Source organism: Stenella coeruleoalba (genome assembly GCF_951394435.1).
Source record: "Stenella coeruleoalba genome assembly, chromosome: 16".
NCBI lineage: Eukaryota > Metazoa > Chordata > Mammalia > Artiodactyla > Delphinidae > Stenella > Stenella coeruleoalba.
In genome coordinates, this window is record NC_137162.1 from 75,440,739 (window position 1) to 75,466,778 (window position 26,040).

General features: G+C 36.4%; 1 long non-coding RNA gene and 1 pseudogene across 3 annotated transcripts in view; one reads left to right on the forward strand and one right to left on the reverse strand.

Annotated features, from left to right (window-relative positions):
* LOC307175208 overlaps positions 1-26,040 on the reverse strand; it is a 367,514-nt gene that overhangs the window by 260,643 nt on the left and 80,831 nt on the right. The gene's annotated exons all lie outside the window — the stretch shown is intronic.
* Positions 23,957-25,672, forward strand: LOC307175289 (WW domain-binding protein 4-like; annotated as a pseudogene). The gene has a single exon. The product of its transcript is annotated as a WW domain-binding protein 4-like (transcript).

Here is a 26,040-nt window from a genome sequence, read left to right on the forward strand (position 1 = left end):
AGGTACTCTCTATATTGTTGGATGCACTGTTTTACTGTAGAAAGAGCTTTGACTGCTTTCCTGGCTTTTGGTCCCATTTTATAATTTCAGAATCAAAGCATAGCACAGTTCAGAGAAGTAGAAGTGCTACATTCGACACACAGCACAAGATGTGGTTAGAAAGAAGGCATCTGCAGAAGGGATGAGGATGATGCTTGAATCTTGGCTGGCTGTAAGGAATGGACAGTTAAGCAGAGCAATTTGTCACAGTCAGATTTAGAGTAACAACTCTGGAATGATGAGACACACCAAAGGATAAGCGCTATTTATCACGACTGCTTGGAACTACAAATCAGTAAGCAGCCATAGAGGATGCCCAGAACCCCTCTTCAAGCCCAGGGTATTCATTCACCAGCTGGTGAATGAGAAGGCTCATGCCTCAGTCCCTTTCTGGGTAGGGCAAAGGGGGCTGCCATGGTCAAGGTTATAACTCCATCCAGGGACACCCAGCATGCAGTGACTGGTGAATACAGAAGGATGAAGACCAGATATTGTCTCAAATTAGAGCAGTTCTGAAATTGCTGAGACCTTTGCTTTAATTTTATTGCAGGTTAGATTCTCCATCAGCCCAGTCCTGTTTCTTTCACTCCATTACAGTGTTACAAGTGCTAACAAAAGTACTCCAGAATAAACCTCCTGCACACAATCTCCCTGAGTCTATTTCTTAGGAACCCCGACCTAAGACAACAGCTTTCCTATGGACAAACTTCTCAAATGACCAGTTCCTTTGTACACATTATAAAGCCACCAGCAAAAGAATCTTCGATAAAAAAGACAATGGTATGAATCATCAGAATATATTAGCTTCAACAGAAAAATATGTATCCTGCGCTTAACTGTCTTGATCTTACTTCGGACACTCTGGAAGCCCTGGTTTTATTTTTGGACGCCACTATTTTAGACAAATGTACGTAATTTGGAGAGGTTTCAAAGAAAGACAAGTCAAATGATTAAATTATGAGAATAAAATTCGTATAAAACGTGCCAGGAACATTTGGCCTTTAGAAAGGAAGGGGAGGGGGGACATTCTACCAATAGCCTTCAAATAATGCCTTTTTATTCAAGTGAGTAATAGATTTCAGAGATAACTGTGAGGTCAAGCTGGGAGGACAGGCAAAGATTGGGTCATCATAGACCAGGATTCCTGCACTAGCCTCCAAACTCCTCTCCCGGCCTCCATGATTGGCACCCTACAATTCCATCTCCTTGCAGCATCCAGAGTGATCCTTTAAAAAGCATGAGATATCACGTTATCCTTCTCCTCAAATCCGTCTTTTTGTTTTCCATTGCCCCTAGAATAAAATTCTAGGTCCTTATCAGGACCTATAGATGCTTCATGATCAAGCCCTGGATATCTGTGGCTTGTCTACTCCCACTCACCACTGCACTGCCTCCCCTCCATCCCAGCCTCCTGGATGGCCTCAAACAGGACCTGCCGCACTCTGCTCAGGGATCTCCTCCTGGATGTGTTGATCAACCAAAAGTCCTTCCCACAGCTACCACAAACCCGCCACGTCACTCACTGTCTTTAAGAGTATATATGTGTGTGTGTGTGTGTGTATATATATATATATATATATATATATATATATATATATATATATTCATATTCTTTAAGAGTATATATCCTCTTTATATTCATATTCATATATATTCGTATTCATGTATATTCATATATATTCATCTTTAAATACACTGAATAAACCTCACAAATTTTGATACGCAATATTTTATTTTTCTTCAGTCTTAAACCCCATTTTGACATCCACACTAATCCATGGGTTCTTTTAAATAACTTGTTCCTTCAAAATATATGAGGTATTCATACTTTCATATTGTATTGTATCTTAACTGTAGTGAGAGAAAGTGGTCTGCATGTATCATTTCTTTGACATTAGGTGAGGCTTCCTTAGTAACTTTAAATATAATAAATTTTTAAATGTCTTATGTTTTCTTGAAATAAATATATAATTCTATCTACTGCATATAATGCTCTGTACTTATCAGATTAAGTTTTTTGATAATGTTCAACTATATACTTAATACTTTGTATTTCTGTGATCAATCTCCAGTAGGCTTATGTTCAAATCAACAATGTGATAGTAAATATGTTCTCAAAGTTCTATAAGATTATTTTGAAAATATTTTACTTATAGAGTATTTACTATGGTCCAGATTACTCTTGTCAGCACTTTGCAAATATTAACTCACTTAAAGTCATTATTGTTGAATTTTCTTGGAGGACTTTTCCAATTGTGATTAAGCACTTTCCCTATCAGTTTGTGCTGAAATTGTTAGATTTTCACTTACATGATACTTAAAACATACAATTATTATTTCATCCTTTATTTTAGTAATAGTAGTAGTAGTAGTTTTAATGTCTTTGGGCATTTTAGTCTCTTTTATTCTGCCCACATTCTTAAAGAGTATTTTACCATGCATAACTTTCTAGATTAAAGATATAGCTCTATTATCCTTTATGTCAAGCCTACTATATGGCACTTGTATTAGTCAAGCTATTGCTGTATAAAATAATCAACCCCAAAACTCAGTAGTTTAAAAGAACATTCATTCATACTCATGAATCTACAGGTAGTCTTGGGATCAGCTGACCTAGTTAAGACTTGGCAAGACACAGCACTGAGCTACAGGTTGACCCAGACCTAACACTCTCACTTCTGCACACATACAACTGGACAAAGCTAGACACATGGTCAAATACAGAGTCCAGAGGTAGGAAGTACACTCTTCCGCTAAATGGAGGGACTGCACAGCATGACAAAGGGAGGGTTTCAAGATTCAGGAGGAGAATTCGTTCTCCCTTAGTCCTTGTAGGTTACTTCCAAGCTGAAAACTCACCTATCTACTTATTAGAAACATTCTCAGACTTCATCCTTTTGAATTTCGTTTCAAACTATTATCTCCATCTTCATTCTCTGTAGCTTCCTTCAGAAGTATGTTGCAGACTTTCCAACTATCCTTTAAGTCACAATTCTATTTTTCATAATATTTTCTACCGACTTGATATCCTTTTTCTGTACCTGACAAGAAAATAAAATTCTGCCACATATTTTCTTTGTATTTTGGATATCTAAAATTAACATTTTTATTTCAAACGCATAAATCATACAATAATATATACTCATTCTACAGAAGATTTTAATGTATATAAAGTTAAATCTTCTTCAAACTTTTCCAGTCTCAACCCCAGGCTCTGAAAGTTACTTCCCAACTCTAAAAATAATCATTCTTATGCATTTAGAGTATAATCTTTCTGACTTGTTTGGTAGAATATATGTATATAGACATGAACATACAGACATGTCTTTGTTTTGTGAAAAGCTTTACTACAACATCACATACGTATTTTCAGGGGCAGATCCAAGCACTGGACAGCCCTTCAAGTGAAGGGTCCTGCATATTATGCTTCATTAGCTTTCTGGTAAATGGGTCTGTCCATATTTACAATAATGTACTTATTTTTCACTGAAAAATTTACACTGGCTGTGTTTTCATTGAAAATAACATATAGCTTACATAATTCATTTAGAAGATTTCATTTAATTAATTTTGTAATAAATTATCATATTGTATCTTTAATCAAAAACTTTGAAAGAGCCTCTGTGTTAATGGATAAATATGTCTCGGCATACACAGCAAGAACCCCAGTCTTTGCATGAAAAATATACACATTTTCAACTTGATCATATATTGTGAAATTGTCCTGCAAAGACAGTGTTATAATTTATACATTTTTCAGAAGCTGATATTATTAGTCACTTTGTCTATTCTTAAGCACTGAATTAATTGGTTTATCTTAATGCTTCGAATTCTATATTGGTGGATTTAAATTAAATGTGTGCTTTCTCCACTGAAGAAGATAAAACTCTTGAGGGACGAAATGGAGAATAATAATAGATTATATATCATTTAATGAACTTGAAAAACAAAACATCAAATGAGACTAGCCCCATCCTATTACATGAAAAAAATCATGAGACATGCATGAGACATTTCTGCATACACTTTGGAATACTCTGGTGTCATCAGCTAACCTGACCATGCATAAATCATAGTTTGCTCACAACAGCCCCAATTTAACTGTTGTCCCAGCATCATGTCCCCGTTTGTACTTGCCCCAGATTTTTTTCATTTCTAGCAATGATTATTGTTAATAGTTGCACTGAAACAATCCAGGAAGGACTAGAGAGAACTCCACGCTGTACTCCTAGCTTCTCTTTTGCTCTTTTCTACTAGTATGTGAGACATATTAACAGGCAACAGAATCCTCATGCACACACATGGTGAATCGGAAAAATATCATCAGTGACAACTTATCTCTCTTTCCTAACACTTTCCAGATGCAATGTAGCTCAGACCTCACTTACAATAATAGCATAAAATGCACTTACTGATGAAACTATTCAGGCAGCTAACTCCTTCTTGTCTAGGGTAGTGGTCAGAGTGTTATTCAACATGGGTGCCCTTGTAAGCCACTTGGCTTACCAGGCAGTTGTTCCTAAACCAGCAATGCACTGTAAGATGTGAAAGCTTCTAGGCTACCAATTGGTAGGGCCAGTGGGAAATGTAGGACATTACATTAAAACATATGTGAAATATATGGGAAATAGAGGCCAAGCCATCCTGCCATAGAATTTCTAAATAATAAACTGAATGTTCTTGCTATAGTACTTTTTATATTTATCACACAGTGTATAACTATATTTTATTTTGTTTATTCTATTGTTTCATAAATATTCTTTTTATTTTGCAGTCACACACAAATAACATGGTTCAGCATTTTTGAAGAGACTCAAGTTTCATTATAATCATTCTGCCTTTCTCTCAAATTCTGAATTAACTTCATTAATCCTTTCAGCTTAGAATTTGGCACTTTGATTCTCAGGTAGTAACATTCACTTAAATTAAACGAAGTTTCATTGACTGACTGCTATATAATATATTGGATTAGTGCTCAAGCTCTGAAGCTTACAGACCTGGCTTTGAATAGTAGCTCAAATTATTCACTATTTAAACTTTGTGCACATTAGTTAACTTCCACACAATTCCATTTCCTCACCTATAAAAGGATCATAATATCCTGAGATAAAACATTAGTAACCCAGAAACAAGCCATAAAAATCAAGGAAAAATGAAGTGGTCAGGGAGAAAGACATTTTCCTTTACCCTTCTAGGTTCTTCTGACTGCTCTAAGAGTTAAATTGACATGTGACAGATTAACAGGAAAAAAATCAAACGAAGTTTAATAACACATATACATGAGTTAACTTACCAAAATGGCTGAAACCCTCACCTTACATAACGTCTTCAGCTAAAGACCGAAGAGGATGTTAGGGGTAGCAGTTTAGGACGCCAAAGGGGAGAAAGGCAATTGACATGGAGATGGAAAAGCAAATATTTGGTGAACAAACGTTTTCTGGTTCATGCAGAGACAATGGGAAACAGAGTAGAATTTTAACAAACAGACTTTGCTAGGTTTCTCCCTGTCTACTTCATTTGGCTCATAATATAGTTACCTATGGTGATAGCTCCTTTCCTGGAACAGGTCCTCTATCTTCATTCTTTAGGCAGTTAGGGGGAAGGTCAAAGTTTCTTTCTGAGTTTTTGGGCCTTGATTGTTTTTAGCTTAAAATAATCTGTATGCCAGAGAGATATTTTGGAGCGGCAAGGTTTTTTTGTTTTGGGTTTTTTTAGCTTTTATTTTTGAAGTATAATTGATTTACAATATTGTGTTAGTTTCACGTGTAAAGCAAAGTGGTTCAGTTTTTTTTGAGATTATATTTCACTATAGGTTATTACAAGATATTAAATATAATTCCCTGTGCTATACAGTAAATCCATCTCGGTATCTTTCTGTCCCATCAAATCGGCAATCATCTTTACTATCTCTCTCCCCTTACTCCAATATTCCACCTTTACTTGTATCTCTGAATGCTTCTGTTTTAAGCATTAGTCCTGGTCTTCTAATGTTTTTCTTACTTCCCATTAAAGAAAAAAAACAAAGAAACAAACAAACTACTCTCATCTTTGAAATCCAAGTAAAGCCCCTCTTCTATCTGAGTCTTTCTCCTGTGTTCCAATCCACTTTGATAGCTCACTATCCTGAATTCCTTAATAATTATTCTTTGCATTCTTAGGTTGTTAGAATACAACATAATGTGTTGTTTTCACCTTTTCATGTTTCATCTATCAAAAATAATTTATTGAGTTGGTAACATGTTGGTAATCTATTGGGTTGCAACCAAACCTCTTGGATGTGTTTTGAATATGACTCTTGGCATCACAAAAGTAACAATACATTGTAGGAGAATAAAATTTGCCAAAATGTGTCTCTTTGGCATGATGGTTATATTAGGCTGGTTTTTTTTTTTTTTTTTTAAAGAAACAAAAGGCTCAGGAAGAGCTTTTACCTCCTCCCCTGAACTGCCTAGAACAATTTAGATAGGAGGCCAACCCCAGGAAGAGAGCTGTCACCAGAGCTAACTACAAAGAACGTGAGTTAGATGTGGTAGACTGGGGAGAACTTAGCAAGGCTTGTTCTGTCAAAGTCCTCTCTGTGTCCAGTTGTCTCTGCAGAGTATGGCAAACATTTGTTTACCCAAAATTTGTTTTCCTCATCTTCCTATAAATTGTTTTCCTCCCCTTGGAAATCCCAGACTCCTAACCCCTTTTCCTCTCAGATGACATATAAGCCTCAATTGCCTAACTTGCCCTTAGGCCCCATTTTCTTATGAAGCCCACGTGCGTACAAAGTTAAATTTGATTTTCTCCTGTTCATCTGTCTCATGACAATTTAGTTCTTAGACCAGACAAAAGAACCTAGAACAGTAGAGGAAATTGTTTTCTTTCTTTGACATTAAACTGAAAAGTAATAGCTGCTCATGTAAATTGATACAGCCACTATGGAGAACAGTATGGAGGTTACTTAAAAAACTAAAAATAGAACTACCATATGACCCAGCAATTCCACTACTTGGCATATACCCTGAGAAAACCATAATTCAAAGAGTCATGTACCACAGTGCTCACTGCAGCACTATTTACAATAGCCAGGAGATGGAAGCAACCTAAGTGTCCATCGACAGATGAATGGATAAAGATGTGGCACATACACACAACGGAATATTACTCAGCCATAAAAATAAACAAAATTGAGTTATTTGTAGAAAGGTAGATAGACCTAGAATCTGTCATACAGAGTGAAGTAAGTCAGAAAGAGAAAAACAAATATATGTTAACACATATATATGGATCTTAAAAAAACAAAAAATGGTTCTGAAGAACCTAGGGGCAGGACAGGAATAAAGACGCAGATGTAGAGAATGGACTTGAGGACACAGGGAGGGGGAAGGGTAAGCTGAGACGAAGTGAGAGAGTGGCATTGACATATATACACTACCAAATGTAAAATAGCTAGCTGGTGGGAAGCAGCCGCATAGCATAGGGAGATCAGCTCGTGCTTTGTAATCACCTAGAGGGGTGGGATACGGAGGGTGGGAGGGAGACGCAACAGGGAGGGGATATAGGGATATATGTATACATATAGCTGATTCACTTTGTTATACAGCAGCAACTAACACAACAAAGTAAAGCAATTATACTCCAATAAAAGATGTTAAAAGTAATAGCTGCTCAATCAATATCTGTTTATTAATCTCCCTTGTTCACTCCTCAGTTCCTACAATAGAGCAATTTTGCACATGATAAACATTTAATGTACATATTTAAGGAATCAATGAGTATGTTTTATTAAGAAAATAATATGTTCTCCTTTAATGTGAGTTGCATTTTCCTTTCTAACCTGGAAAGGTTTTATAAAAATGATAGGTTTTCTTTGGAAAAATTTATATATGGTGTAATGAAAATGCCAGGATGCTAATATATGTTTTGTCTGGTTTGCCTGACCTCTATTAATATAAGCTATCTTATTCCAAATCAGTTTAACAAAAGTAATCATCATGACTTTGTTTGGTGTTAACATTAGATGGGTTATATTAACACTTCATTACGAGTATATCTTATTTCTCTCGCCAAAGCTCTATCAATAACAGGGATATATGCCTGTGATTGTCAAACATCTTATCTAGAAAAGAGAATACTTTAGTTTGACATCTTCCACAGAACTAGTCATTTATAAGATACAATTTCCACAGCCTGCCTATTTACTTGAGAGTCAATTAATTCACTTCCAACCACCTCCTTTAAAGACTGTAGTATTTATACTTCAACTTCAGTTGAATCTGTTTGAACTTTAAGACAGGAAGCAGTAATGCATGATACAACACTTATAATAAACTCCCTAAATGGAAAAAGATTTTGCAATTCTAAGTATCAAAGTTTATAATTAAATGACAAATATTTGGACAATGTTTTTAAAGGATCCATTTCTTCTGTTTATTTTATTTCAGGGAAGTAGTAGATGCTATAAATGTATGTTTCCAATTTTAGGTCCTATCATTCTAGGATATATAAAAGTAGAGAGCTAATGAAGCTCTACATAAACACCTTTACAAGTACTGAAATCTTACAAGCCACTAGTTTATACTCTCTTAATAGCTTCCTGTAAGCTAAAATAATTTTCTTCCAGAATGTAGTGACTAAGATATTTCATCATGTTTTTAACTAGTGCTATAATTTCTTTTACTATGATGGATAGTGAACATTTCCTGAAATCTTCCTCCGACCCTTCAAAAAATAACTCAGTTAAAAGAGATATTAAAACTGGGGGAGGGATAAATTAGGAGTTTGGGATTAACATATACATACTACTATACACAAAATAGATTATCAACAAGAACCTACTGTATAGCTCAGGGAACTCTACTCAATATTCTGTACTAATCTATATGGGAAAAGAATCTGAAAAAGAATGGATATATGTATATGTATAACTGAATGACTTTGCTGTACACCTGAAACCAACACAACATTGTAAATCAACTAAATTCCAATATAAAATAAAAATTAAATTTAAAAATAAATTATGCAAGGGCTTCCCTGGTGGCGCAGTGGTTGAGAGTCCACCTGCCAATGCAGGGGACACGGGTTCGTGCCCTGGTCCGGGAAGATCCCACATGCTGCGGAGCGGCTAGGCCCGTGAGCCATGGCCGCTGAGCCTGCACGTCCGGAGCCTGTGTTCCGCAAAGGGAGAGGCCACAACAGTGAGAGGCCCACGTACTGCAAATAAATAAATGAATAAATAAATAATGCAAAAAAAGAGATGAAAACTGCAATAAACCACCTTTAAGAAATGCTGACAAAAACAAAGTTAGAACAATTGCTTAATTAAAAGATTTATCAGAGATTTTAATAAGCTTTATGAAATTGCAGGAGAGGCAACACTGCATGTGGGTTTTCCCAAATATCTGTAATCATAGAACCCTTTTTTTGGTCAACTTTATCATAGGACTGAAAACATTTTATGAAAAATCTTGGTATAGTGGAAATATTACTGGTTCTGGATTACTGAAGACTATATTCAAATCCCAGTTCCTCCCAATTTTGCCTCTGTTAACTAAATTTTTGAGCCTTGATATCGTCATATGTAAACAGGGAATATTCCTGACCTAGTAGGGCCATTGTATAACTGCATTAAACTAATTCAATTGATTCAATTCAACAAACATTTACTTAGGTCCTAGGCAATGACCAGCACTTGGTTAGGCACTAAAGATAAAGAGATGAATAAGACATAACCCCTGACCTCAAGGAGTTCATTGTTTTCAAACTCACTGGCCATGTGCTACCATGGGAATTTGCCTTTTCTTGGTTCTCATGTACTACACTCTTCTTTGTCTCTTTCCCTTTTCTCTGGCCACCAGCTCTAAACCATTACAATCCTAACCAGAACAGTTCAGCTCTCCATTTCCCCAAAACAAGTATCCTTGAACACCCAAAATCCATAGATGGCAAACAAAAGGCCATAAATTCTGGGCATCTGTCCACATACATTCAAAGAATGGCAAAATGTTTGAAATTAAAGAGCTTTTTCTTGAACAGACTCCAGATCAAATTCTTAACAATTCTTTCATCTAGTCTTCTCATAGGTAGAGTGAAGTGACTGAAATGTAACATCTTTGTTTTTTTTTTTTTTTGCGGTACACAGGCCTCTCACTGTTGTGGCCTCTCCCGTTGCGGAGCACAGGCTCCGGACGCGCAGGCTCAGCGGCCATGGCTCACGGGCCCAGCTGCTCCGCGGCATGTGGGATCCTCCCGGACCGGGGCACGAACCCGTGTCCCCTGCATCGGCAGGCGGACTCTCAACCACTGTGCCACCAGGGAAGCCCGAAATGTAACATCTTGAAGGTCCTGAGGTCATGTGGATGTGGTTATTAGTATTATTTTATCTGTTTTCACTTAGTTGTTCCTATATAACATATTTTTCAACCAAATAATATACATTGAAGAAAGCTCTCTTATCCTTAAAAATCAGCAGTTGTTCCCATTAACATAGCAGTATGTTCCAATGAAGAAAAGGAAGAAAAATAGACATAAAACTGCAAATTAACAAAAAGAACATATTCATATGAACACTGAACATTTCTTATGTAATAAAATAGAATGTATTCAGCTAAACAAATTATAATTTATTCCAATTCAAAATAAATGTTGGAGTATCTACTATATCAAAGCAATTAAGGCAGTTGCAAAAATTTTAAAAAGGATGATATATCCACAGCTTTAAAATAATTTAAATTTTATACGAATGATAAACAATTAAGTATTTATTGAAGCATTGCTATGTGTGAAGCATTGTTACAGGTCTTTTCATTTGCTTTGTTTTATTCTGACTGTGAGGGAAAAGTTTAGAAGCTGAAGCTTCACATTAGAATTTTCAGGAAGGGAAAAAAAACTTGACAGAGTATTTGAGCAGACAATGCTTACTTCTACCTTATAGACAGCAATAAATATAGAAAGCTTTAAATATACAAATATCCTAAAAAATCCACTCAGCCATTATTTAAGTTTGGGTTGATTTGTGTTTTCAAAGTTGATTGGTTACTGTAATTGGCCATAATAGAAGCAAAATCTTTTTTAAAATTATGTTTTACAGGAAAAACAATAAAATAAGTCATGCAAAATACATTAATGAACATCAGAATTAAAATTTCATATCAGATCTGAATTGGCACTAAAAATATGTCCAACAGTATTCCCCTTCTATCACTATATTATACCTTGCACTGAGTTGCAATAGCAGAATAAGTAAGCCCTGGGCAGCCATGACTTTATCCCAATCCATAAAAATCTAGAAATGAGAATTTATGGAATAAGGATTATAGGGTCAAGATTGGATTCTTGAGTCAACTAACTAGGGACTTAGAAAATAAGCTTACTTTCCACATTTCATGAATAATTTTATTCCCAACTCCATCAAAAGCCTGAAAGTCACTTTGTCTCATCTTATAATTTTTTGTCTTGCAAAAGGGGAAAATATTATTAGTCACTTTTTTTCTATGGAGGTAATGTAGGAAAAGAAAACATTTCCTATGCCATTTTAGATTTAATGACTGAAGTCTACAAATTAAATTGACAAAAGATTAACAGGAGAAAAGGCATACAAATTTCACTGATGTTAATTTTTTTTTAATGTACGGGGACTTCACAGAAAAGAAGTGAAAATCCAAAGAGATGGTTAGACATGAGAGCTTACATACCATTTTAACAAACAGTGATATATTCTGAAGAAGTGACTAAATAAAAGAAAGGCGGCTTGGGCTTCTAGGGACAATAAGTTGTGGGAAGGTAAATATATGGGGAAGTTAATGGAAGATAAGGGTTATTTTTTTAAGGTTGTTTATTTTGTTTGTGCAGAATCATCTCAGTACTGACTCTGTCTTCTCCATGGCCATAAAGTTCCCCTGGAGAGGGGATTTATGGCAGTCTTTATTTCTCAGAAGTTTCTGCTTTTAGTAAGATAAGGGAAGCCCCAAGAAGACTTCCTTCTGAATCTGTCAATTCTCAATTGCCTTCAGCTCACAGTAATCCACATTCCAGTGTGGCATATTTGAGGGTAGCATATCTGATCCGCTTTAGTAGCAAAGTTTTAAGTGACAGTCTCAAACAAAAATGTTGTCACTTTACTTTTACAGTTTCTGTTATCAGAAACTAAAATAAACTCTTGCTTATGAACAGCTGTCAGGAGTCATCTTTAATTAGGATTCCAGCTATATTTTCATTTCCTGGGATAGTATAAGCTCAAGGTAGAAAGTCAGATTCCCTCAGGCACTTGTTAAATTCTGACTACCTTAGGCAATTCTAGAGCTTCCCTCCTCCACTAGGTTCACTTGAATTTTCAAGGATCTTACAGAAAACAAGTGTATCTACCTATTCAGAACATAAGCTCACAATTTCTGAAAATACGTTATTGGTGTGATGTAAATATCCGGGAGGAGGAGCCTACTTACCCTCTCGTTTCACACGTTCTATGTGATGCTTTGGATTCCAGAATAGGATTGATTAATCTAATCAGGCACCACGTAGAAGCTGGAGATTAATAGCTTCTCAAATGCCAAATGTCTCTTGTTAATAAAATCTATGTGGAATACTGCTGGAAAGTATGTCTGAGTAAGTTTCCAGGGCTTACCCTCCTTAGTAGAGGGGAGAATTGAGAAAGGTGAGGGTAATAAAGATTACAAATAAAATTTTCTGATATGTTATATAGGTGTAACTTAGAGTTAGAACAATTCACAAATATTATCAAGTAGTTTCCTTGACATTCTTGTTCTACCCAACAAAACAACAGAGCTGTTTTCCTTCAAACTACTTTATCTTCTTTTTTGGAACCTTTTATTTTTTTAGTTATACTATCACCAAAATGATTTTTCTAGGATTAGCTTCTTACTGATGATATTAGTAAAATGGCTAAACCATTATATACATTTATCCCAAAAGAGTAGTATATCTTTTGACCAAAAAAGCAGGAATTACATGCCAAAGCAATTATATGCAGTTTCAGAGATGACTAAATATAGCAAGTATCCAAGTGTTAAATCCACTGTACCCATCTCGTAGGCAGCCAGTGAATCAAAGGCTGGTGTTCTTCTAGGTGGTCTACTCAAAACTTTTCCTAATTTTAAGATTATGAAGTGTGTTAAGTATCACTCCTGCCTCCATAATACTCCATGTCAAAATCTGCTGAGACACTGTTTGCTATTAGACTATAAACATAAAAATAATTGTCATTCCACAAATGACTGTTGTCTGTCACTTTTGTGTACCTCTTACATGCCCATCAACAAATGTGAAAACGGAAACACATAATGTCTGAGTCTAGCTCTCTACTATCTTTGCGTCAAGGGAGTCTTTCTTAGCACACTCAGACTAAAAACGATAAAAAAGCAAACTCCACCCATTTCTTTTTTGTGTGCGGGATCTAAAAGTAAACAGTGGTTCCCAGACCAGACTACAGTGTATATCTTACTCCGTCTAGATAAGTGCACTGTATATAGAAACTATAGCAGTGTATAGCTTTTAAAAATCCCATATCTGTCATTTTGGATCAAAAGATGTGGGAGCAGATGGGCAATTACCTTGGATGAGAGAGAAGATGTAGTGCCAGAGGAACTACCAGAGTCTGATGACTGGGGTGACACTCTACAAGGCAGATGTAAAATTTAGTTTTGGTTATGACTTTTCTACTCAGCCTGCACTTTTTAGTTTGAGGTTACTGCTGATAATTTAAGAATTGAACATCAAATCAAATCTCCAGTGAATCCGGGTGGGTATTAAAAATGTCGCTAACAGAACTGAGTATAATTATGAATAAGAACACAGGCATTTATTCAGCAGAGAGAGTGTATTATGTGTCGGGTTGGAAGTTACAACCTGTACCATCAAAGCCGTCTTTAGCAGCTTCTAGCTGTGGGGTGTTTGGCAGTCAAGGTTACCAGCTGTTCTTCATGACCATACAGTGAAATAAGTTAATTTTTGCTCTGTTGTATAGAAACAGAAACTGCGATAGGTTATAGAAACCTTGGAATAAATATAAACTAGAGGGTGTTATTTTAAATATTTTGAAAACTATGTGATAAGCTATATGTGTGTGTGTATAAAGTATCAAATGAAGCAAGGGAATTATCCTCTTATTTTGGAAGGTCTATTTAATTAAGCTGGAAATTTCAAACAGTATCAAAATGTCAGTGTTTGAGATTTGGGGATTAATTTAACTAAACTGGTTGTGTGGGCTCTACAAATTCAATTTACTATACTGATGGGATCACTTGAAAACTATATGACCTTAAAGTAAAATTGTAATAATGAATAAGATAAATATTACCTATGTTGTTCTTCCCATCCAAATATGTTGGTTATTTAATAAATCTTGATATTTCTTATTTCAGCTCAGTCATAAAAAGAGATCAGAAGACATCAGTCCCATCTTTACAACAGGAAAAATAGCTGAACAAACTTTAAAAAGAAATCTAGCATGTCTCTCTCTGTCACTCATAATTTTGGTTGGCTTGTGGCATCTTTTGAACATTTATTACCAATTTTGAAAAAAGATAAATCTCAAAGAATGTCTAGCCCTTTTTCTACAGTTGCTGTCTCTCAAATTCACAAAAAAGAAAGAAAAAAAACTCTCCGTGTCAGTGAAGATGCCTGGTAACAAAGGAAAATTGTTACCTTTGCTCAATCCTTGCTTGAAAACATCCTTCCTTTCTGCTCTTTCTGCCACTCATTGTCAAGATACAAGAAAAGTTATGGGTTTCTGAATCTTCTGGTTAATGCTAAGGGCAAACCAGGAAAGGAAGGTAGATTCTTACCTTTTAAGAGACTAGATAAAAATCAGATAAACCAAAAGGAAATAGTAAAGTTTTAAGAAACTGACTTCAGTTTTTATCTTTACACAGATAAACTGGATGGGATTTTTCTGTTTCCATATTTCTCTACAGGACCACGAGAACACACGACACGTGTGTGTGTGTGTGTGTGTGTGTGTGTGTGTGTGTGCGCGCGCGCGCGCGCACATGCACTCAATGCACTTTTGGCTTATTTACATGGTAAATGCAATTCTTCCTTCTGATCACAATGTGCATAATCTCATTTAATATTTGAGCTCTACTGACAGTTTGTTAAGAAACCTTCACAATCAGATTGGAATACAAAATTCCCTTCAGACCCATAAGAGTTCTTTATAAGAATGCCTTCTGCAAAGGTCTCAGCTTTACAACTAAAAAGAGGTAGACGTAAGCGCATGGTTGTTCATTTGTTCTTCCATTTTATTTTTTAATCTTTATATAATTTACTAGACTTACTCATTTTCTTTTGTAATAATAGCATTATTGAGAATATACAAATAGTATGTGAATTATAACTCACATACCATAAAACTCACCCTTTTAAAGTGCACAATTCAGCGGTTTTTAGTATATTCACAGAGCCGTTCCACCATCACTATCTAATTTTAGAACATTTTCATTCCCCAAAACTCCATACTCATAAATAGTCACTCTCCATTCCTCCCTCCTCCCAGCCTCTGGAAACCACCAATCTACTTTCTGACTCTGTATCTGTCTGTTCTGGACATTTCATATTGCTCTTTTTCCTTTACAGCTTTCCATAAAATTTCTCAACATCAGTCACCTGACATATTTCACTTGGGAATTCAGTCAGTTATATTTTCATAAATAGAGAAATTAAATATTAAAAAAAATCACTTTTAAGGGAAGAAATCTTTAGATCATCTCTTAAAGAATAATGCATTATGAAATGATGAAACTCCTTAGATGAATTAATTCATTTCAACCAATATTCATTGAGGCATTTAACCAGTGTTGTCTCCAAGTGTTGGTTTTGGGTGACCTACCTAATTCAGAATCACCTAGGATGCTTTTTTTTTTTTTTGCGGTACACGGGCCTCTCACTGCTGTGGCCTCTCCCGTTGCGGAGCACAGGCTCCGGACGCGCAGGCTCAGCGGCCATGGCTCACGGGCCCAGCCGCTCCGCGGCATCTGGGATCCTCCCGGACCGGGACACGAATCCGCGTCCCCCGCATTGGCAGGCAGACTCTCAACCACAGCGCCACCAGGGAAGCCCCTCCTAGGGTGCTTTTTAAAGATGCAGGTATTTGAGATCCACCTCACATCTACTGAATTAGACTTTCAAGAAGGGGGGGAAATGAACCTTCATTTAACAGGGCCTCTGGGTTATTCTTACGCACAGTAACATTTGTCAATCAGAAACCTACCCTGAGTAGGGTCTGGCCATAAAACAGAGGAGTAAGACACAGTATTTGATCTTAGATGGTTTCAACACCTTTTGGCTATACATTTTGCCAATGGATATTTTAGTAAAATTATAGAAATAAATTGATAGGAGAAGTAGCACTAAAAGAAAAGACTCCCAGTGATCAGTCACTATCTGCTTCTTACAAAATAATCTACAGATACTCTTTTTTGCTTATGAAGAGTATCGTACAGTACCAGATGTTGTGATACATATTAATTTTCCATATTTGATCGTGCATTAAATATACTTACGTTAGCATAGACTCGTTTGTTAGATGAATATGTATTAACTTACTACTACGTGGCAAGCACTGTTAAAGCAGGAAACTAAATTAAGTCTTCAAACTGTAAAATTAAAGGAATAGGGGGTGAATACAAGAGATATTCAGAGGAGAAACCACTGTGGATAGGCAAAGGCTTCATGGAAGGAGAAAAAGGAACTGGTTCTCTGAGGATGAATAAGATTCCTCTGGAAACCAATAAATAGAGGCCATTCATATAATGAAAGACACATAAATAAAAGTGTATATACCACCAAAACACTGGAGCATTTGATTCAAGTTAGATCCAACTTATCAATCTACTTCTTTGGAGTCAAGTATCTTCTGGTACCTGGAATATATGAGAGGTACTTGACCAATAACTGGTGCAGGACTGTCTCATATTTGCGCCATGTAAGAACCGGGAAACCAGTATTGGGGATACCCAAAAAGAGACTCTTCATATAGTATATCCTAGTGAAAGTAGCTCTGTGCACTCCATCTGCCAATATGAGATTGGTCTTCTCAATCCTAAAGAACTGAGAAGCCAAATGGTTGTCTCAATCCCTTCTACAGATAAGAGAGGAAGAAGAGATGAAAGAAGAAAATGTGGACCTTCTGTGCTGTAATGGGGAATGATAACCTGCTGCTAATCAACTACTGGCCCGTAGAATCCCGTTAATTCTTCCACAAATGTGGCTATTTCCTCTGGAGGTTCCCCAGAAGATCAGAAGGGCAACAAACAAGGAAAGAACCATGGTACTGATAGGGATAGAGTAGAATAATTAAATAGTTTAGAAATCCCACTAGGAGATTAAAGGCAGAGAGGGAATTGTACGGGAGTTTGGGAGACTGTTGAAGCTAATGACCACTCAAGAAAAGAATCCAGTAACCTAGCAACAAGCTACACTACCCTGAAGGAAGATCAGGTCCATCCAAGCACCAGGCACACTCAAGCCACAAATCCTGATAGTTAAAACACAAGACAACAGATATGAGGTCTGAATACTGTTACATGAAGTCAGGGAGTCAATGGTCCTTGAAGAGTGGCATTTCTGCATGTAGCCAAGACAAAAATATATGTGAAAGGGGAAAGAAACTAGGTGAAAGGGGACATTATACCAAAACCTGGGATGAATTACCATATTTTAATATGTGGTACCACCCTTCTACTAAATATACTTATGATTTAAATAGCACCATGACAGTCCCGGTTAAACCGTATAGGGTCAAAGGAGGAACTAATGATGTAAGCCTTGACATCTACTGAAGAAAGAGGAAGAAGATGGTCTTCTCCCCTCCCCACTTTTCCTTGGATTATAAAAATGTAGCCCTCGTTGTTCTCAGGGCGATGCTCCCTTGCCTGCCCGCTTGTTTCTCTCACAAGTGTCCTATGCTAATAAACTCACTCTTTGCCTATCACTTTGCCTCATGCTGAATTCTTTCTGAGACAACAGAACCTGAGCTTCAGTAAATCCTGACACCAGGTGAGCGGTTTCAATTAAAATACAGTGGATTTGGGTTCCCTCCTAAGTCAGGGATCATGGGTTCAAGCCTTAATCTGAGGTGTGGGTGGATTTGAGTCCCAGCCCATGGGTTCGATTCCCAATCTAAGTTTTGGCTGGGTTCAAGTCCCATCTTAGAAGTATTGTGGTTTCAGTAATACATCTACAACAAATGAGCAAGCTAAGAGAGAGAGAAAAAAAGTAACCTTAGATTAAGTCCCCAAATCAATCAATCAATCAATCAAACAAGAGACAGACCAGGCCGTGAATAACAGTGAGCATTTAGGGAGTTTCAAGCATGGTTCAAAAAGACTTTACAGAAATGTAAATCTAAAGATATTCAGTAGATGTTGAAAAATAGGACAGTTACAGGTGAGATCAGGATTGGTGGTCTAGATGATACAGTGTAACAAATATCTTAAAGCACAGAGCCAAAAATATAAAGACAGAAAACCATACTGGAAACTAGAGGGCTGGAGGAGAGAGCTGAGGAAATGCCAATTGTAGAAGTTCTGGAGGGAAGGACAGAAACAGATAGAGGACAGGAACTAAAACATGCTAACTTGAGCTGAAAAAAGCTGATCCTGCAGGTGAAAATTATTCACTAAGCAACCCAGGCAAAGGTAATGATTTTGAAAAAAGCTTGGAGAAATTCCAGAACTTAAAAGGTGAAGACCCTCGCAAGCTTCCAGAGAAGAAACAAATTAATTAAAAAAGGAAAAAAAGGAAAAAGGATCAGACCAGCCACAGGCAAGTAATCTGCCACATTGGCAACAGGACAGTATAAACCACCTACAGAATATTGAGAAGTAAGAATTGTAGCTTGGTCATTCCATTCCTAGCAGAGATACTAACCTCTGATGAGAGGAAGTGGGTGGAAAGAAAGAAAGATATATGTGGATATGCTAGACTTCAGGAAATACACTGTCCTGTTCTGCATCTAACCAATAACATTGTATCTGGGAAAAACCTCAAGAGACCGGAAGGTAAAGAGAAGAAGAATAATGGGGGTAGGGTGGGATGAATCTCTTATTTCATATATATATGATCGAAATTAAAGAGACACTGTGTAGGAATGCAATAAAATGATCATAAGGGGCTTCCCTGGTGGCGCAGTGGTTGAGAGTCCGCCTGCCGATGCAGGGGACATGGGTTCGTGCACCAGTCTGGGAAGATCCCACATGCCGCAGAGCGGCTGGGCCCGTGAGCCATGGCCGCTGAGCCTGCGCGTCCGGAGCCTGTGCTCCGCAACGGGAGAGGCCACAGCAGTGAGAGGCCCGCGTACAGGGGAAAAAAAAAAAAAAATGATCATAAGGATGCTCAGTATTGAGGAGAAATCCTTGAAATCAAATGGATGTAAATTATCAAAATTGAAGAGTAATTCTTGTCATTGAGAGGAAAAATATACAAAGAATCGGAGATTAAAAGTATTAAACTGTCCTAATTAAAACTCTGAGATAAGGTGTAGTGAAGGAGAGACAAAAGAAAGAGAGAATTCCCTGGCGGTCCAGTGGTTAGGACTCCGTGCTTCCACAGCAGGGGGCATGGGTTCGATCCCTGGTAGGGGAACTAATATCCCGCAAGCCATGTGGTGGTGCAGCCAAAAAAAAAAAAAAGAAAGAAAAGAAAAGAAAAAGAAAGTGTCTCAGATTGTGGTGGAAAAGGACAGTAAATATGTTCTTAGGAGCTCAGCTTGTGGAGAATGGTGCTGGAGAGCAGGGGACACAGTCCTTGTGAGGGAATAGCTGAGGACTTGTCCCCAAGTATAGCAGGGAAACATGAGTGTAACTATGACAGGCAAGATAGAGGTCATGACTATTAAAGAAATAAGAGCTACAGGAAAAATGAATACAACTTGTTCAATGCTTTAAAAACATTTTTTAAGATAAAGAGAAAAACTATAGAGAAACAGATTTATTAGTATAAATAAAAAAGGAGGAAAGCAATTGGATAAACAATGTTGAATACACACATATATGATGTATATTCCAGAGAAAGAATCATATATTACGTTTTCATCACAAAATGCACGAAATTGGAAATAACATAAACCATACCAACATAATCTTACCTACTTAGAAATTAAGCAACAACAGTGCATGATAACTTTTGGAACAAAATAGAAAATGCACACCATTTACAAAGGTACAGAAAGAAAAACACATCATACCAAAACCTATACAGTCAAGCAAAAATATAAATGAAAAAAACAGTATTGCCTTAAACGCCTTAATTATTAAAGAAAACAATTACTCTGCTGAAATTTCTCATTATCTAATCATGATTATTAACACTTTATATTGAATCTAATTCAAATAATATCTTTTAAGATTCATGGTTTTCAGTAATCTTAATATCTAAATTTAATCAGCCCAATCAAATTGAATAATTTTAGCAGGAGTTTGCTCTTAAGGCAAAAAAAAGGGGCATTCATAAAAAATTCAATAAACTAAATTATTGGATGAAAACTGAAACATTCATTAGAATGTCAAAATCAGAACATTTGAAATATCTGAATAATTTGGTAAATTTTTGAAATATCTATTAGTCAGCCCAAGCTGCCATAATAAAAAAACACAGACTGAGAAGCCAGGAATTTATTTCTCACAGTCTGGAAGCTGGGAAGTTCAAGGTCAACATGTCAGCCAATTCTGTTCCCCAGAGCAGGCTCTCTTCCTTGCCAGTCTCACTGTATGAAGAGAGCTCTGGTCTCTTTACCTCCTTATAAGAATACAAATCTCATCATGGTTGCTCCATCCTCATGTCCTCATCTAAACATAATTACCTCCCCAAAGTCTCACCTCTAAATGCCATCACACTGGTGGTTAGGGCCTCAACATATGAATTTGGGGGGGGAAGACACAATTCAATCCACAGGAATACCCATCATGGATTTCGTATTTTCATTGCCTTTGTTTAGAACTTCCATTCAATTTAAAATTAATCCAGTGTTATACTCAAGCACAACAACAATTTCAATGTTATTATAAATGTTTACATGTACAGTGAGTTAACCAGTCATGTTATTAGTTGAGAAGTAATTTTAAATATGCTTCCTGCATACAGCCTAAGAAGGTCTTTAATATCTAGGCAGTCATATACTTTTAAGTCCATTCCTTCTTCAAAAGCTTTCTAAAAACTAAACACGGCCAGCTGTTGAAAGTATCCATTAAACATTAACTGCTCCAGGTAAAATGATCACAATCCATGCCTTACAGTAATAAGCTATCTTTGAGATTATTATTATAACACTTAAAACTGCTGACAATGGTTGAGAATTTAGTAGCTAATAAACTTGCCACTCCAGCTATTACAAAGTTAAGATAACGTGGTTGAACCGAGAGCAATAAAATAACGAGGGCATCATAAAACTAAGGTAAACAAAATCACATAGTAGTAACTAATTAACATGACACATGGAAATCTTTAATATTATTCACTGTTCGAAGTCCTTTATATTGAATGATTATATGAGTTCTTTACATGAAATGACTTTATATAGTCCTTTATAGGAAGTTAAGTTTCTTCTTCTGTCCTGTGGGAATAAATGAAGCCCACCCAAATGAATACAAGCTTTATTCGGAGCTTGCTATACAGCAAGAGAGTCAGTCACCACCGCTTGTGCTTGGCAGAGACTGAAAAGGCAGGTGGAGCAGTGAGAAGACTTTACAGTGGAAAGAAATGGAAGGTTTCAGGTTTGCCGTGATTGGAGGTTGTGGGCAATGCAGACGCTGGAGGTGGGCTAATTTAGAAGGGGGGCATTCTAAGCGATTGGTTAGGGGATCATATGTGGCTCTCTCTGGTTGGCTGTAAATTAGAAGTGGAAGCAAAACTTTGGGAAGCTGGCACTTACTGATAACTTCTATTTGGGGTTGATTGCTGCAGAGGTGGTTTGGCTTAATCCTGGACTGGCTGATGCAGACTGTGGATTAGCATTCTATTTTTATGTATGGTCTGGCTACTCTCCATTTCAGTCTCTCAGTTTGCACTCTGACAAATATCCGACAAATACTGCCCCAGCAGAATTTGAACTCATAATGGTTTGGAGCAGTGTCAGAAGAAATAAGCCAGTCTTACTTCTAAGAAAATGCAATCAATCTGATCGTCTCATTTTAGATACATTTTTTCTACCATAATAAGTTTCTTCTTTTTATTACTATACTTTCTGCTAACTGCTATATTAACTAAATTACTTTTAAGCACAAAATTTTAAACTCATAAAAATATATATATATACACGTAGGGCCAAAACAGCCCTATTTCATTTTAAAGCATGTATGCAAGTTGTGAAAATGTTTCAGGCTATCAATTATCTTGTCTTTTTACCATTATCACAAAAAATTCTTAAGTGCTCAAATATATGACACCTCTTGATTGGAATACATTACAGGTGTACTTTTTTAATTCACTTGAATAAGGCTTTCAGTATCCCCAGGCATTCATGCTAGCACAGATATTCTAGTCTACTACTTAAGGTTGAATGGCCAAAGTTAGCTTCAGAGTAGTAAAGGCTACCACCACCCTAACAACAATTATTATTACCATTTATTGAGCCATTACTGTCTGCCAGGGTCTCTGTATATTCACATTTAAGTTTATTTAATCTTTGCAACACTTTCAACCTAATTTAAAATAGAAAGCTAAATTATATAGATTCATTTATCCATCAAAAAAAAAATTTATTGAGTCTCTCTGAGGCCCAAGGATGATTGGCTAAAGTGGACGTTGAGTCAGGAGTCAAATCTAAACCTGCCTGCATCCACTTTCTGTGTTGGAATCCAAATGCACCCAGTTTTCCTTGTGAGCTGAGGCTTATTCACAGGAAATACATCTTTTGATAGGCTCTAAATTATAAACCAGAATGTCCCTGATAAGGTTTTCTACCACTAAAATTAAGTGCAAATGCCACATAAAAAGAACCCAAGAAGTAGAAGTTTATACTTTGTCTTTAATATTTTCTTCTGAAGTAGTATTTTATAATTTTTTTCCAATTAGCAAATAGTAATCATGACATACTACTGGAGGATGTTAAGTGGATGTCTATATGAGATATGATGATAAACATAAAACAGGAAAAAATAGATTCTATGTGTTGGTTAATATATAGCTCGACTTGACTGGGCCATGGGATACTCAGACGTTTAATCAAACATTATTCTGAGTGCTTCTGTGAGGGTGTCTATGGATGGGGTTTTAACATTTTTTAGTTATGTTTATATAACTTTTTATATACCAAAAATAAATGTAACAAAATATCATTTTAAGAGATGGGTACAAATCTTTATTATATTATTTTGTGTTTGAAATACATCTTATTTAAGTGAGAAAATACAATAAAGTTACCTGAAAGTCTAACAGAATTAAGGAAAAACTGTGTATGATGAACACCTGCAAATGATTATATGAAACAGGAAATGTTTAACCAGTTACAATGTATAATGGGAAAAACATCACTTTTTAAAAATAAATACAAAATATAAAATTCCTAGGGATATTTTAAAAAGAAATGTGCATCACATGTGAGTCTTGATTGAAGAGACATAGAAATATGTACCTGAACAGGTAGAAAGAAAATTTTCTAATTCTTCAATTAAGTAGTTTTAAGGAATTTCAAATAAATGTCAGTGGAGATTAATTTGATATCCTATTGTTAGACTGCAAATTCAATGAAATTGTAAATTGCTGAATAGCTAAGATACTTAAAAAGATGTAAGCAGAAGGGACTTGAAATTTCAATGATTAAAAGAATAGGTTATTTATGCAAAGATATTACTAAAACTTCAACGGATCATGATTCTGAAGAGATACAACAGTTTTCTTATTTATTAGAATTTCTATTTATAATTTCTATTTATATGAATTCAGTACATAGTTACCTTTTCATTACAAATAGCTACCCAGGGAAGAAGGGAGGTGTCTGAGCTCTGGGTGAGCTGGGCGTCAACTTGCCCCGAGTGGGGAACACATGCCTCAGCTGGGCCTGAGGACGACCCGCGGAGCGGCTGGTCCAGTCATGGAAAACTACTGGAAGTCACAACCAAAGAAATTCTGTGATTACTACAAGTGCTGGAGAGTGGACAATAGGCCTAGCATTGAATTTCATGCAAGAGGAAAGAATCATAAGGAAAATGTGGCAAAGAGGATCAGTGAGATTAAACAGAAAAGCCTGGATAAGGCAAAGGAAGAAGAAAAGGCATCAAAGGAGTTTGCTGCAATGGAGGCAGCTGCCCTGAAAGCATACCGAGAGCATGTGAAAAGGCTTGGCCTAGAGTCAGAAATTTCAGAGCCAAGCATATCACCAGTAACCAGCACTATCCCACCCACCTCTGCATCAAATCAGCAGCAAGAAAAGGGGCCCTGAAAGGGGCAGATGGGTAGAAGGCATAACCTCTGAGGGTTACCATTACTATTATGATCTTATCACAGGAGCATCTCAGTGGGAGAAACCTGAAGGATTTCAAGGAAACTTAAAAAAGACGAAAGTGAAGACTGTTTGGGTAAAAGGTTTAAGCAAAGATGGTTATACCTATTATTATAATACAGAAACAGGGCAATCCGGATGGGAGAAACCTGATGATTTCATTCCACACTCTGGCGATCTGCTTTCTAGTAAAGTCAATGAGAAGTCACTTGGCACCCTAGAAGAGTCCAAATCATCAGATTCACATAGTGATTCTGATGGGGAACAGGAAGCAGACAAAGGGGGAAAAAAGGAGAAGTCTCTACAGAAACACAAAAGCTAAAAATAAAGTTTAAGGAAAAAAATAAAAATAGTGATAAAGGAACTGAAGCAGAAACACAGAAAGAAAAAAAAATACCCAAGGTAAGAATTCATCAGGTCCAAATGAAGAAAAACCCAAAGCTCATGAAAAATCAAACCCATATGGAGAAAGGCAAGAAATTCAATAAGTTGAGTCCCATGAGGAGGTAGATTTGGAACCTCCAAGCACTGAAAATGAATATGTATCAACTTCAGAGGCTGATGCTGGTGGGGAACCCAAAGTGGTTTTTAAAGAAAAAACAGACACTTTTCTTGGAGTTGTGGCAGATGGAGTGGCTCCAGTCTTCAAAAAGAGAAGAATTCAAAATGGAAAATCTAGAAATTTAAGGCAATGAGGTTATGATCAATAACTGTAAAAAAAAGCTTTTTGTACCGGCTTTTTGGACAGAACGGAGACTATACATCCTAAAAGCTCCTCTGTGTTTGTTTTACAGTACTTAAATGCTAAAAGTTTAGACTTATTCTAAATGTATTTTATGTGCATTTAAAATAAATCTTTTTTTTATGTGGAAAAAAACCCCAAATAGCTAGGGAATTAAGTCAATCAGTAAATAGTGCATAGTCAATTAACTGAACTTTTAGGGGTAAAAGAAATCAGTTCTCCAGGGACTCCATAAAACGTCTGAATGCAGAATAGCTGGGTGCTGAATCCTCTTCCCTGAGCTGTTGCCATCACCACCATGTCAGGCTTCAGTCAAATACAGACAGTGCACTAAGGAAGTGGAGATTTGTGGCCACCTGCAGGAGAAATCATCCCTGGGCCACAGGAACCCTGGAGGAACCAACATCAACAACCAAAACTAGCAGCTACCCTTTCACTTTTTAAAAAAATATGAACAATCGTTATACAACCCTGGGCACATGAGGAAAATAGCTGCCAGAAATGATAATTTCATTCTCTAAAATGAGAGAAAATCCACCAAAGAAAACAGAGCTACTGAAAAAATAAGAGAGAATTTTGAAAGTATCTAATTAGTATTCTCAGATCCAAGAGAACTGCAGTGGTAAAAACAAGAGCAAGTTACAAAGATAGAAAGGCAATGTAGCCGCAAGAAGAGTTCTTGGAAGTAAAAAGTATGATTGAGAAATGTCATAACTCAATAGTAATTCAAGAATGAAATGTATATTTCTAGAAACTAAATTTGTGAAGATCAACTGTATTAAAACTATGGGAAAGTGAAAAGATAAAATATAGAGAGAATAGA